Genomic DNA, 14566 nt, shown 5'->3' with positions numbered 1-14566 from the left:
TGGGTGGGGGGGGCGGACGTTCGACTCGGCGCGGAGGGCGTCTCAGAACGGGCCCCGTTGGCCCCGCACCAGGGCGGATTTCGCCGGACAGGCCGATGACTCGGAGAGGAGGGTACACCCCGTTCCGCGCTGCCCGTCCCAGCCGGAAGGGAGAACTGATGGGAAGTTCCGATTTGCTCTGAAGAAACTCTTTTCGTTGCCTTCCCTGTTCCGAGCGGACGCAGATTTTTTTTTTATATATATATACTACGCTGTAACGATTCTGCCAAACAAAAAAAAAAGCCGCCCAAAACGTTTTGGGTCCAGACGCAACCTCAGACGCAGACGTGACAAGTTTTTCTTTCCCTTTTGTCGTTTCCCCCTCCCCGCCACAAGGGGCGGGCTGGAGGTGGGATCTCCGACGTATCGCCCAAACAGTCTACAGAGTCTACTTGGTCGGACGCTCCCCGGCGAACGGCGCCGTGGCAAAGGCCGGCTAAAACGCAGTTGAGCGGAGGACAGCAGCGGGCAAGTCGCCGGCGCTGAGTCGGGCCCACGCCCTCCCTCGTCACGCGGGACCCCAGGCACGCTTGATGGCAGCAAGGGGAGAATTCGATATGTAGCTCGATGCTGGCAAACTCACCTCATCTCACTCCATTTTAAATCTCTCAATCTATTTTAAATTATCGCACTGTCCTTCATTGCCAAAAAACAAGGGCTACTCGTTAATCCCTACAGTGCAGAAGGAGGCCATTCGGCCCATTGAGTCTGCACCAACCACAATCCCACCCAGGCCCTATCCTCTTGGCCCCGCACACTTACCCTGCTAATCCCCCGATACTAGGGGCAATTTAGCATGGCGAATCCCCCTAACCTGCACATCTTTGGACACTAAGGGACAATTTAGCATGGCCAATCCACCCTAACCTGCACATCTTTGGGCAGTAAGGGACAATTTGGCATGGCCAATACACCTAAAGTACACAGCTCTGGACACTAAGGGGCAATGTACCATGGCCAATCCATCTAACCTGCACATCTTTGGACACTAAGGGACAATTTAGCATGGCCAATCCCCCTAACCTGCAGATCTTTGGACACTAAGGGCAATTTAGCATGGCCAATCCACCTAACCCACACATCTTTGGGCAGTAAGGGACAATTTGGCATGGCCAATACACCTAAAGTACACAGCTCTGGAAACTAAGGGGCAATGTACCATGGCCAATCCATCTAACCTACACATCTTTGGACACTAAGGGGCAATGTACCATGGCCAATCCATCTAACCTGCACATCTTTGGACACTAAGGGACAATTTAGCATGGCCAATCCACCCTAACCTGCACATCTTTGGACACTAAGGGACAATTTAGCATGGCCAATCCACCCTAACCTGCACATCTCCAGACACTAAGGGGCAATTTAGCATGGCCAATCCACCCTAACCTGCACATCTTTGGACACTAAGGGACAATTTAGCATGGCCAATCCACCTAACCCACACTTATTACTTATGAGGGACTTATTAGGGAGAGTCAGGGACTTGTTAGGGAGAGTCAACATGGCTTTGTGTGTTGTAGCTCATGTTTGACCAATCTGTTAGAGTTTTTCGAGGAGGTCACCAGGAAAGTGGATGAAGGGAAGGCGGTGGATGTTGTCTACCTGGATTTCAGCAAGGCCTTTGACAAGGGAGGTTAGTTAGGAAGGTTCAGTCACTAGGTGTAGATGGGGAGGTTGTAAATTGGATTAAACACTGGCTCAATGGAAGAAACACAGTAAGAAGTCTGCCAACACCAGGTTTAAGTCCAACCGATTTATTTGATAGTAAACTCGCAAGCTTTCGGGGTTTGTCCCTTCGTCAGGTGAATGCAGAGTTCTGGCCTCAGACAGAGCATATAAAGCACAGACAGTTTACAGATTACTGATTAGAATGTGAGTCCTTACAACTAACCTGCTATTCAAGTCTTAAAGAGGCCAACAATGTGAGTGGAAGGAGCATTAAGCCCAGGTTAAAGAGATGTGTATTGTCTCCAGACAGGACAGTAAGTGAGGTAGAGCAAACCCAGGCAAGTTAATTTAGCACGGTCAATCCACCTAACCAACACATCTTTGGACACTAAGGGACAATTTAGCATGGCCAATCCACCTAACCTACACATCTTTGGACACTAAGGGACAATTTAGCATGGCCAATCCACCCTAACCTACACATCTTTGGACACTAAGGGACAATTTAGCATGGCCAATCCACCTAACCTGTACATCTTTGGACACTAAGGGACAATTTAGCATGGCCAATCCACCCTAACCTGCACATCTTTGGACATTAAGGGGCAATTTAGCATGGCCAATCCACCTAACCTACACATCTTTGGACACTAAGGGACAATTTAGCATGGCCAATCCACCTAACCTACACATCTTTGGACTCTGGGAGGAAACCGGAGCACCCGGAGGAAACCCACGCAGACACGGGGAGAACGTGCGATCTCGGCACAGACAGTGACCCGAGGCCGGGAATCGAACCTGGGTCCCTGGAGCTGTGCGGCTGCGGTGCTAACCCACTGTGCCGGCCAGCTTGTGAATGAATTGGAGCCGGTGCGAGTTGGGCCGGCGAAGCTTTGGACAGTCCTGAGAATGGAGGTGGGTGAGCAGGCCACAGAGTGCTGGAAAGGAGTGCTGGTGTGGAGGTAATTAAAGCATGGCAGAGGATCCCTGCATCTTCTGGACTGAGGCAAGAGGCAGATACACGTGGTACCACAGAGGTGGACATCAAGATGATCAAATAATGATATTATTAAACTAGAAAGAGTGCGGAAAAGATTTACTAGGATGCTACCGGGACTTGATGGATTGAGGAGAGGCTGGATAGACTGGGCCATTTTTCTCTGGAGTGTAGAGGGGTGATCTTATAGAGGTCTATAAAATAATGAGGGGCACAGATCAGCGAGATAGTCAAGATCTTTACCCAAAGGTAGGGGAGTCTAAAACTAGAGGGCAGAGGTTTAAGGGGAGAGATACAAAAGGGTCCAGAGGGGCAATTTTTTCACCCAGAGGGTGGTGAGTGTCTGGAACAAGCTGCCAGAGGCAGTAGTAGAGGCGAGTACAATTTTGTCTTTTAAAAAGTGTTTAGACAGTTACACGGGTAAGATGGGTATAGAGGGATATGGGGCAAATACGGGCAATTGGGACTGGCTTAGTGGGTTTAAAAAAAAGGGTGGCATAGACAAGTTGGGCCGAAGGGCCTGTTTCCCTGCTGTAAACCTCTATGACTCTAATTGTTGAGATACAGGAGTGAAGGGTTGCTTAGTTCAAGGACTTAGAGTATGTGTAAAGGGAGACTGCTGGGACACTGGCAGGCTAAGAAATGCTGCGTTTTGTCAACCGGTTATCGAGAGAAGTAGGCTCCCTGCCCAAGGCGATGGGGGAGAAACCCCCTCCCGTTTCTCCGCTGGCTGAGGCCAAGAACACGATGGGGGTGACTGCCCGGAGAGGCAGCGGCAAAACGGACCGTTACCCAGTTGGACAGAGCACGCATGGGGCAGCAGGCACTCCGAACAGGCCAGCGCAGACGCGATGGCTTCCTCCTCCTGTACCCTTGGCCCTCCCGCAATATGGCGGCAGCAAGAAGTTTGGGGGGGGGGCGGTGCAGGGGGGTGCTCACTGTGAGTGTGGTGGATGCGACTTCCCCTGGAACCATGATGACGTCCGGACACACACACAAAGGAGGCCGCCATTTCCCCCATCTTTTCTCCGTCCCCCTGCACATCTATTCAAAGAATTGCCTCTTGAGGGGATTGTTATCAGAAGAGGTAAGAGTTACAAGGCTAAGGGTCAAGGATGGAGAAGCGGGGGTGTCTCTGCCCACAAGACGCAGGAGCAGAATGAGGCCATTCAGCCCATCAAGTCTGCTCCGCCATGCAATCATGGCTGATATTTTTCTCATCCCCCCCATTCTCCTGCCTTTTCCCCTGATCCCCTTATTAATCAGGAACCTATCTATCTCTGTCTTAAAGACACTCAGTGACCTGGAATCCTCTCTGGCAAAGAGTTCCACAGATTCCCCACTCTCTGGCTGAAGAAATTCCTCCTCATCTCTGTTTTAAAGGATCGTCCCTTTAGCCTGAGGTTGTGCCCTCTCTGGTTCTAGTTTTTCCTACTGGTGGAAACATCCTCTCCATGTCCACTCTATCCTCGCAGTATCCTGTAAGTTCCAATAAGATCCCCCCCCTCAACCTTCTAAATTCCAATGAGTACAGACCCAGAGCCCTCAACCCGTTCCTCATACGATTAGCTCTTCATTCCAGGGGCAATTTAGCATGGCTAATCCACCCTAACCCGCACACCTTTGGACTGTGGGAGGAAACCGGAGCACCTGAGGAAACCCACGCAGACACGGGGAGAATGTGCAGACTCCACACAGACGGTGACCCAAAGCAGGGTCCCTGGCGCTGTGAGGCAGCAGCGCTAAGCCACCGTGCCGCATTTGGAGTGTCTCCATCAACATCAGAGAAACTTGCACACACCACAGAAGGCCATTCAGCCCTCCATACCTGGCTCTGTGAGCTAACTAGTTCCCCTCACCCACCCCCATTCCACCCCCCTTCCATTATTCCCCCCTTCGGAAAGTTCCTATTGAATCTGCCCCCCTTTCAAGCAGCGCCTTCCAGATCACAACAACTCGCTGCCTTTCCACCAAAATTCTCCCCATCTTACCCCCGTCTGCCCCACTCTGGTCCCCCAGCCCTGCCCAATGGGAAATACTTTCTCCTCTTTTACTCCATCTAACCCCCCCTTCTCGATTCTAAACGCCTTGATTCAATCTCCCCCTTAAACTTCCCTGCTCCCAGGAGAACGATCCCAGCTTCTCCCAGTCTCTCTCTCTCTCTCTGGCCCTCTCTGTGTCTTTCTCTCTGCCCCTCTGTTTCTCTCTCTCTGTCTTTCTCTTTGTCTTTCGCCCTCCCTGTCTCACTCTCACTGTCTGTCTCTGTCACTCTCTCTATCTGTCACTCTCTCTATCTCTGCCTCTCTGTCTCTCTCTCTTTGCCACTCTGTCTCTCTCTGCCCCTCTCTCTCCCTCTCTGTCTCTGCCTCTCTCCCTCTCTCTGCCTCTCTTTCTCTCCCTCTCTCTGCCTCTCTCTCTCTGCCTCTCTCTGCCTCTCTCTCTCTCCCTCTCTGTCTCCCTCTCTCACTCTCCCTCCCTCTCTCTGTCTCTCTCTCTCTCTCTGTCTCTCCCTCTCTGTCTCCCTCTCTCTGTCTCCCCTTCAAAACTTGCACCACCTGCTGTCTGTCCCCCCTCTGCCTGCTTCACCAGTCGATGACATTCTGAATTGTCATCAGCAAACTTTAAAACAGGGCCCAGGTCTAGGCTGTAAATGTCTGTGAGAGAATAATAGTGGCAGTACAGGTCTCTGGGGCTGTCACCTCGTTGGTGCGAATCAGGACGCAGTCCTCTTAACGCTGCTTTGATTTTGTTCACAAGCTGCTGTGTCTCTCGGTCTGATCAAACTCCAATCCGCCAACTGCACTCTGGTCCCCGCTTCCTCCAGTGTGACTGAGGACCAGACCCGATCAGGGTTTGATGTGGACTGTGTTGTCCCCTGATTTGCCACAATTTGATTCGATGGCGAGAGGCTAGGATGTCGGAGAGGCAGAGAAATTTGTACAGTGGCACAATAGTTAGTATTGCTGCCTCACAGGGCTGGGGACCTGGGTTCGATTCCCAGGCTGTCTGTGCGGAGTCTGCATGTTCTCCCCGTGTCTGCGTGGGTTTCCTCCGGATGCTCAGGTTTCCTCCCACAGTCCGAAAGATGTATTGGGTACGGTGGATTGGCTGTGCTAAATTACCCCTTAGTGTCCAAAGATGTGCGGGTTAGGTGGATTGACCATGCTAAATTGCCCCTTAGTTTCCAAAGATGTGTAGGTTAGGTGGATTGGCCGTGCTAAATTGTCCCTTAATGTCCAAAGATGTGTAGGTTAGGGTGGATTGGCCATGCTAAATTGCCCCTTAGTGTCCAAAGATGTGTAGGTTAGGGTGGATTGGCCGTGCTAAATTGCCCCTTAGTGTCCAAAGATGTGTAGGTTAGGGGGATTGGCCATGCTAAATTGCCCCTTAGTGTCCAAAGATGTGCAGGTTCGGGGGATTGGCCATGCTAAATTGCCCCTTAGTGTCCAAAGATGTGCAGGTTAGGGTGGATTGGCCGTGCTAAATTGCCCCTTAGTGTCCAAAGATGTGTAGGTTAGGGGATTGGCCATGCTAAATTGTCCCTTAATGTCCAAAGACGTGTAGGTTAGGGTGGATTGACCATGCTAAATTGCCCCTTAGTTTCCAAAGATGTGCAGGTTCGGGGGATTGGCCATGCTAAATTGCCCCTTAGTGTCCAAAGATGTGTAGGTTAGGGTGGATTGGCCGTGCTAAATTGTCCCTTAGTGTCAGGGGGATTATCAGGGTAAATATGTTGGGTTATTGGGCCGTTGCTGGTGCAGGATCAACGGGCCGAATGGCTTCCTAATGCACTGTAGCGATTCTATGAAATCTGTGATCCACCTAACACCTTTGGAATGTGGGAGGAACCCGGAGCACCCGGAGGAAGCCCAGACACGGCGAGAATGTGCAGACTCAACACAGACAGTGACCCAAGGAATTGAACCCAGGTCCCTGGCACTGAGGCAGCAGTGGTAACTCACTGTGGTCACCCACTCGGGCCACTTAATCGGAGAGATTCAATCCTGAGCAGCACTCAAGAGGTACGAGGATAGGCGTCACAAAAGTATCTGCTTCAAGAAACATCTGAAAGGAGGTGGACAGGTTTAGGGAGGGAATTTCAGAGCTTAGGGCCCCCCCCAGGCAGCTGAAGGCACGGCCCCCAATGGCGGAGCGATGGGAATCAGGGGATGCTCGAGAGGCCGGAATTGGAGGAACGCAGAGATCTCGGAGGGTTGTAGGGGCTGGAGGTGGTTACAGAGATAGGGAGGGGGTGTCGGGGCTGGAGGTGGTTACAGAGATAGGGAGGGGGGTGTAGGGGGCTGGAGGAGGTTACAGAGATAGGGAGGGGGTGTGTGATATGGAAATTAGGATGAGTGTTTTAAACTGAGACATTGCTGGACTGGGGTCAGCAAGCAACCGGGAGATTAACCAGAGTTTGGAAGGAGTCGGAGATTACTGGGTGACTTAAGTCACCTGATGAAGGAGCAGTGCTCTGAAAGCTCGTGATTCCAAATAAACCCAGTTGGATTTAACTGGTGTTGTGAGACTTCTTACTGTGCTCTTAATCTGTCAATAACTGGTGAGTGGGCACGGTGGTACAGTGGTCAGCACTGCTGACTCACAGCGCTAAGGACTCGGGTTCGAATCCCCGCTCAGGTCACTGTCTGCACAGAGTCTGCACATTCTCCCAGTGTCTGCGTGGGTTTCCTCCAGTTTCCCCCCCACGGTCCGAAAGACGTACAGTTTAGAGTGCTAAATTCCCCCCCAGTGTAACCCGAGCAGGTGCCGGACTGTAGTGACTAGGGGAATTTCACAGTAACTTCATTGCAGTGTTAATGTAAGCCGACACTAATAAATTAACTGAACACCAACTCCCGAGAGAGAGAGAGATTGTGGCGTTCTCCAATCTGTTTGCCTACGCACTGAGGGGTTTTCCTTTTTTTTTCTACAAAAGTGAAATATAATTGTGTTAAAAATGTAAATAATAAAATATGTTGATGCCACATTCAGTTTCCTGGTGTGACTCAGGTTTCTTTCATCACTCTGAAGAGAGAGAGAGAGTCGTTGAAGTTTTTCACCTTACAATCAGGACAAATACAAGAATGCCAAATTTCATAGGATCGCAATGATTCATTATACCGCAGGATGGAATGGCCACCGATTGGTTGACAAGTGGACTCTGGTCGATGTGTTGCCTCAGCGACAGCTACCAGGAACTGTTGGTCCCTCATGCAGTCTGGAATTCAGAAACGCCACATGACCAATCCACCCAGCCTACATATCTTTGGACGCTAAGGGCAATTTAGCATGGCCAATCCACCTAACCTGCACATCTTTGGACAGTAAGGGGCAATTTAGCATGGCCAATCCACCCTAACCTGCACATCTTTGGACAGTAAGGGGCAATTTAGCATGGCCAATCCACCCTAACCTGCACATCTTTGGACAGTAAGGGGCAATTTAGCATGACCAATCCACCTAACCCACAGATCTTTCAGGCTGTGTTTGGGAAATTGGAGCACCCAGAGGAAACCTACACAGACACGGGGGGGAGAATGTGCAGACTCCACACAGACAGTGACCCAAGCTGGGAATTGAACCCGGGTCCCTGCCACTGTGAGGCCTCTGTGACAGTGTACCGGAATGGGAGATTGGAGAGACAACCTTTTTACCTGGAAGGTGGTGGGAATGTGGGACTCACTGCCTGGAACCATGGTAGAGGCAGGAACCCTCACCACATTTTGATGAGTGCTTGAAATGCCACAGCGTACATGGCCAATGACTCAGTGCTGGAAAATGGGATTTGAATAGGGCAGGACTTGGTTCATGGTAGGGTGTTGGGGAGAGTTACAGAACAAAGAGATCTAGGGGTACAGGTTCATAGCTCCTTGAAAGTGGAGTCACAGGTGGACAGAGTGGTGAAGAACGCATTCGGCATGCTTGGTTTCATCGGTCAGAACATTGAATACAGGAGTTGGGACGTCTTATTGAATTGTACAAGACATTGGTAAGTCCACACTTGGAATACTGTGTACAGTTCTGGTCACCCTATTATAGAAAGGATATTATTAAACTAGAAAGAGTGCAGAAAAAATTTACTAGGATGCTACCGGGACTTGATGGATTGAGTTATAAGGAGAGGCTGGATAGACTGGGACATTTTCTCTGGAGTGTAGGACGCTGAGGGGTGATCTTATAGAGGTCTATAAAATAATGAGGGGCACAGATCAGCTAGAGAGTTAATATCTTTTCCCAAAGGTAGGGGAGTCTAAAACTAGAGGGCAGAGGTTTAAAGTGAGAGGGGAGAGATACAAAAGGGTCCAGAGGGGCAATGTTTTTCACACAGAGGGTGGTGAGTGTCTGGAACGAGCTGCCAGTGGTAGTAGTAGAGGCAGGTACAATTTTGTCTCTTTAAAAGTGTTTAGACAGTTACACGGGTACGATGGGTACAGAGGGATAGGGGCAATTGGGATTAGTTTAGTGGTTATAAAAGAAAAGGGCAGCATGGACAAGTTGGGCCGAAGGGTCTGTTTTCGTGCTGTAAATTTCTACGAGTCTGTGAGGTGCTTTTGATGGCTGGCACAGATATGATGGGCTGAAGGGCCTCCCCATTCTGTGCTGTGGAGGCTCTGCCCAGTTCCACAAATATGGTCAGGGCTCCATCCCCCCCTCCTCCCCCCGCTGGGTTCTGGGGAGGCCAACTGCACATGCGCACTAAGGGCCGGGTGAGGGGGGGGGGAGAGGATTCGGCACATGCGCATTAGATGCGCATTTGAGAGGAGAGGCAATTTTTTTTGTACATGCGCGCTGGGTTTGGTGAGGGAATCCTGCACATGCGCATTGTGTTTGGAAGGAGGGAATCCCGCACATGCGCATTTGAAAGGAAGAAGGGAATCTAGCACATGCGCGTTATGTCTGGGGGGGGGGGGGCAATCTGGCACATGCGCATTTGAGAGGGTGGGGATGGAAGGATCCGACACATGCGCATTGGATATGGGGGGGGGTGGTGAGCTAAACCGACACATGCGCATTTGATGGGAGGGAAATTAGTTTCTGCACATGCGCATTGGGGCGGGGGCTTGCGTTCAAGACATTTGAGTACTACCGCACATGCGCAGTAGCGGCGGAGAGCCCCAGCACATGCGCAGTGGCAGCTGAGTTCCCAGTGCATGCGCAGTGGCGGCCGAGTGCCGAGTTCCCAGCACATGCGCAGTGGCGGCCGAGTCCTCAGCACATGCGTAGTGGTGACCGATACCCCCAGCACATGCGCAGTGGCGGCCGAGTCTCCCGGCACATGCGCAGTGGCGGCCGAGTCCCCCTCTGGCTGAAGAGCGACGGAAAAAAAAAGCAGAAAAAGAGGATCGGCGGCGATGGCGATTGAGAGCTGAGGGCGGCGGGGATCTTCCTCTCAAACCAATATCTCCTGCTTCCCCTTCCCCACACACACACCGGGGAGGTGGGTCACCTGGAGAAGGAGTTAGTGTGTGTGGGGGGAGTTTAGACAGCGAGCCGGAGACAACCCAACTTGTTGGTTCCCGGCCTGGCTCCCGCCCACTGCCTCCCATTGGCCAACTGAGCCCCAGTGACGTCAGGGGCCCGGCGGCCGATTGGGTGAGAGGGCTGTCAGTCAGCCTGATTGACGTGCAGCAGGCGTCAGGCTTGGTTGCAGCGTGAAGGAGGGGGAGTTTGTGAGCAAGCAGCAGGACAGTGGCTTAACCTGGTAACCAGCAGCAGCAGAGGGACTTAACCTGGTAACCAGCAACAGCAGCAGAGAGGCTTAACCTGGTAACCAGCAGCAGAGGGACTTAACCTGGTAACTAGCAGCAGGGCAGGGGCTTAACCTGGTAACTAGCAGCAGCAGCAGAGGGGCTTAACCTAGTAACCAGCAGCAGGGCAGGGGCTTAACCTGGAGAGAGATTTAACCCAGTAACTAGTTGCCAGGAGAGGGGCTTAACCTGGTAACTGGCTGTCTGCAGAGGGATTTAACCCAGTAACTAGCAGGAGAGGGGCTTAACCTGGAGAGAGAGACTTCACCTAATAACTAACTGCCTGGTTTAAAAACCTGCCAGGTTAAAGTCCCTCTGGTTTAAGCTGCAGGGAGGCTGGAACCTGGTAACTAGCTACCAGGAGAATTAATTAGTTGGAGAGGAGCTTTAACCTGGTAACTAGTTGAAGAGGGGCTGGAACCTGGTAACCAACTACCCGGAGTGGGGCTTTGACCTAGTACTTAGCTACCAGGAGAGAGCTTTTAACCTGTTAACTAGTTGCCGGGAGAATTAATGATCTGGAGAGGGATTTTAACCTGTTAATTAACTACAAGGAGAATTAACAGCCAGTGGAGGGGCTGTAACTTGTTAACGACCTGGGGAATTAACGACCAGGAGAGGGGCCCTCATCTATTAAGTTCCGCCCTGACGGCCTGGAGAGGAAGTTTAACCCAATGAGTAACAGCCTGACCCCACTGATGAGGTGAACACTTGGAGATGGAACTTCTACTTTCCAGATAACAATCTGACTCCCTGCTGGAGACCTGAACACCTGGAGGAGAGGGGAAGCCTTCAAAATCTGGATAACACTGACAACATCTTCAAACCAAAGGGAACAGCAACAGCAAGCTCTGAAACTGGACATTTGTGGTCGTCCCACATTGGATTTTAAACATTTTGCCCTTATCTCTCTATCCTGCACTGTTGAGGAATTTTTGATGATCGACTCTCTTCTGCTTCACCATCATCTCTACGCAAACAGTGAGTAGCAGCCCTGTCCTTCCATCTTTAAAGCTATTTTGCAAGACGCGTGATTATTACAGGTGTACGAACAAAATCATATTGTTTAACAAATGCACAGGTAAATTTCCAAACAGGGCAGCGAAGTGAGCTAGCACTGCTGCGTCGCAGTGCCAGAGACCCAGCTTCGATTCCCAGCTCGGGTCACTGTTTGTGTGGAGTCTGCACGTTCTCCCCCAGTATTTGCATTGGGTTTCCTCCGGGTGCTCCGGTTTCCTTCCCCCCCACCTCAGTCCGAAAGACGTGCTAAATTCTTTCAATGTCCAAAGATGCGTAGGATTGACTATGCTAAATTGCCCTCAGTGTTCAAAAGATGTGCAGGTTAGGGGGATTGGCCATGCTAAATTGCCCCTTAGTGTCCAAAGATAGAATCATAGGAGACTGTTCAGCTCATTGGGCCTGCACTGACAACAAGCCCTATCCCCGTAACCCTGTACACTTCCCCTCCTAATCCTCTGGCACTAAAGGGTAATTGTTGTGGCTGTAAGCAGCAAGACTCCACAAAGAGAGGGTGTTGGGGTTCAAGGCATTGCGATGGCCTTCATAGGGAGAGGATTTGAGTTTAGGGATAGGGATGTTTTGCTGCAATTGTACAGAGCACTGGTGAGGCCACACCTGGAGTATTGTGTGCAGTTTTGGTCTCCTTATCTGAGAAAGGATGTCCTTGCTATAGAGGGAGTGCAGTGAAGGTTTACCAGGCTGATTCCTGGGACAGTAAGGACTCTCGCAACACCAGGTTAAAGTCCAACAGGTTTATTCGGTCGCACGAGCTTTCAGAACATCGCCCCTTCATCGGGTGAGTGGAGCGATGCTCCAAAAGCTCATACTCCCAAATAAACCTGTTGGACTTTAACCTGGCATTGTGTGACTCCTTGCTGGTCCCACCCCAGTCCAACTCTGGCAACTCCACATCATAGATTCCTGGGATGGCAAATGAGGAGAGACTGAGTCAGATGGGATTATATTCACTGGAGTTTAGAAGAAGGAGAGGGGATCTCATAGAAACTTATAAAATTCTAACAGGGTTAGATTCAGAAAGAATGTTGGTGGTGGTGGTGGGGGGGGGGGGGGGTCATGGTTTGCGGATAAGGGGTAAACCTTTTAGGACTGAGATGAGGAGAAATTTCTTCACCCAGAGGGTGGGGGATGTGTGGAATTCACTCCCACACAAAGTAGTTGAGGCCAAAATGTTGTGTGATTTCAGGAAGGAATTAGATATCTCTCTCGGGGATAGAGGGGGAAAGAAGGGGGGAAATCGGGATATTGAACTCGAGCAAAATACTGCGACTGCTGGAAAATCTCCGTGGGGAGACGCTCTGAAAAAGCATCTGTGGGGAGAGAATAGAGCCAACGTTTCGAGTCTTGGGTGACCCTACTTCAGAGTTCAGTTTGATGATCAGTCGTGCACCATAATGAATGGTGCAGCAGGCTAGAAGGGCTGAATGGCCTCCTCCTGCTTGTATGAAGCGTTCTCCTGAAGTGGGACCCAGGACCCCAATATCCAGCCCTGCCGTGTAAAAGCCATGGGAGATACAGTATTTGGCGCTGTGTTGCATCTCCTCTGAGAGTGTTGTCGGAGCCCACACACTCGGGGGGGGGGGGGGGCACAGTGGGTTAGCACTGCTGCCTCACAGCGCCAGGGACCCGGGTTTGATTCCCGCCTCGGGTCACTGTCTGTGCAGAGTCTGCACATTCTCCCCGTGTCTGCATGGGTTTCCTCCCATATTCTGAAAGATGTGCTGATTAGGTGGATTGGCCGTGCTAAATTGTCCCCTAGCATCCAAAGATGTGTGGATTAGGTGGATTGGCAATGCTAAACTCCCCATTAGTGTCCAAAGATGTGTAGGTTAGGTGGATGGGGCAATTTAGCATGGCCAATCCACCTAACCTGCATATCATTGGACACGAAGAGGTAATTTAGCATAGCCAATCCACCTAATCCACACATCTTTGGATGCTAAGGGACAATTTAGCACGGCCAATCCACCTGATAGCATCCAAAGATGTGTGTGTCAGGTGGATTGGCCATGCTAAATTGTCCCTTAGTGTCCAAAGATGTGTAGGTTAGGGTGGATTGGCCATGCTAAATTGCCCCTTAGTGTCCAAAGATGTGTAGGTTAGGGTGGATTGGCCATGCTAAATTGCCCCTTAGTGTCCAAAGATGTGTAGGTTAGGGTGGATTGGCCATGTTAAATTGTCCCTCAGTGTACCCGAACAGGTGCCGGAATGTGGTGACGAGGGGAATTTCACAGTGACTTCATTGCAGTGTGAATGTAAGCCGAATAAATTTTTAAGGGAGAGGTCTGAATCTCAGTGGCAGTCTGCATTTCAGCTTTCCCAGGCATGTTACATGGAAACATTGAAGATAGGAGACAGGAGGAGACCATTCGGCCCTTGGAGCCTGCACCGCCATTCACCACAATCATGGCTGATTGTCCAACTCAATAGCCTAATCCTTCTTTCTCCTCTTGATCCCATTCACTCCAACTGCTATATCCAGCCACCTCTTGAATGCGTTCAATGTTTGGGCATCAACTCCTTCCTGTGGGAATGAATTCCACAGGCTCACCGGGTGAAGAAATGTCTCCTCACCTCCGTCCTAAATGGTCTACCCTGAATCCTCAGACCTGTGACCCCCTGGTTCTGGACTCCCCCCACCATCGGGAACATCTTCCCTGCATCTACCCTGTGTAGTCCTGTTAGAATTTTATAAGCCTCTGAGATTCTCCCCCCTCTCTCATTCATCTGAACTCCAGCGCAAACAATCCTAACCTAGTCACTCTCTCCTCGCACGTCAGTCCCGCCATCAGCCTGGTAAACCTTCGCTGCACTCCCTCGAGCAAGAACATCCTTCCTCAAAAGGAGACCAAAACTGCACACAATATTCCAGGTGTGGCCTCACCAAGGCCCCTGTATAATTGCAGCAACGCATCCCTGCTCCTCTACGCCAAACCTCTTGTAATGAAGGCCAACATCCCCTTTACCGCCTGCTGCACCTGCATGCTATACGGACAAAGCATACCGTTAATAGAGAAGGAAAAGAGAGGGTGCAGAATGTAGTGTTACCTTGCATTAAGTTTTTGGTTAGCTT

The 14566-nt window shown here is 50.8% G+C and overlaps 1 protein-coding gene across 2 annotated transcripts in view; it reads left to right on the top strand.

The window, feature by feature from the left end:
- The first annotated feature begins 9999 nt into the window (after positions 1-9999).
- The window catches only part of pi4kb (phosphatidylinositol 4-kinase, catalytic, beta), a 51637-nt gene continuing 47070 nt past the window's right edge, over positions 10000-14566 (top strand). For both annotated transcript variants that reach the window (XM_080183390.1, XM_080183387.1), the window contains exon 1: positions 10000-11436. The gene's annotated coding sequence lies outside the window, so the exon portion shown is untranslated. The remainder of the gene's footprint in view (positions 11437-14566) is intronic.

Source organism: Carcharhinus amblyrhynchos, unplaced genomic scaffold (assembly GCF_965287045.1).
Source record: "Carcharhinus amblyrhynchos unplaced genomic scaffold, sCarAmb.v2.hapA chromosome_275, whole genome shotgun sequence".
In the NCBI taxonomy this organism is placed as follows: Eukaryota; Metazoa; Chordata; class Chondrichthyes; order Carcharhiniformes; family Carcharhinidae; genus Carcharhinus; species Carcharhinus amblyrhynchos.
This window is presented reverse-complemented; position numbering and strand designations above follow the sequence as displayed.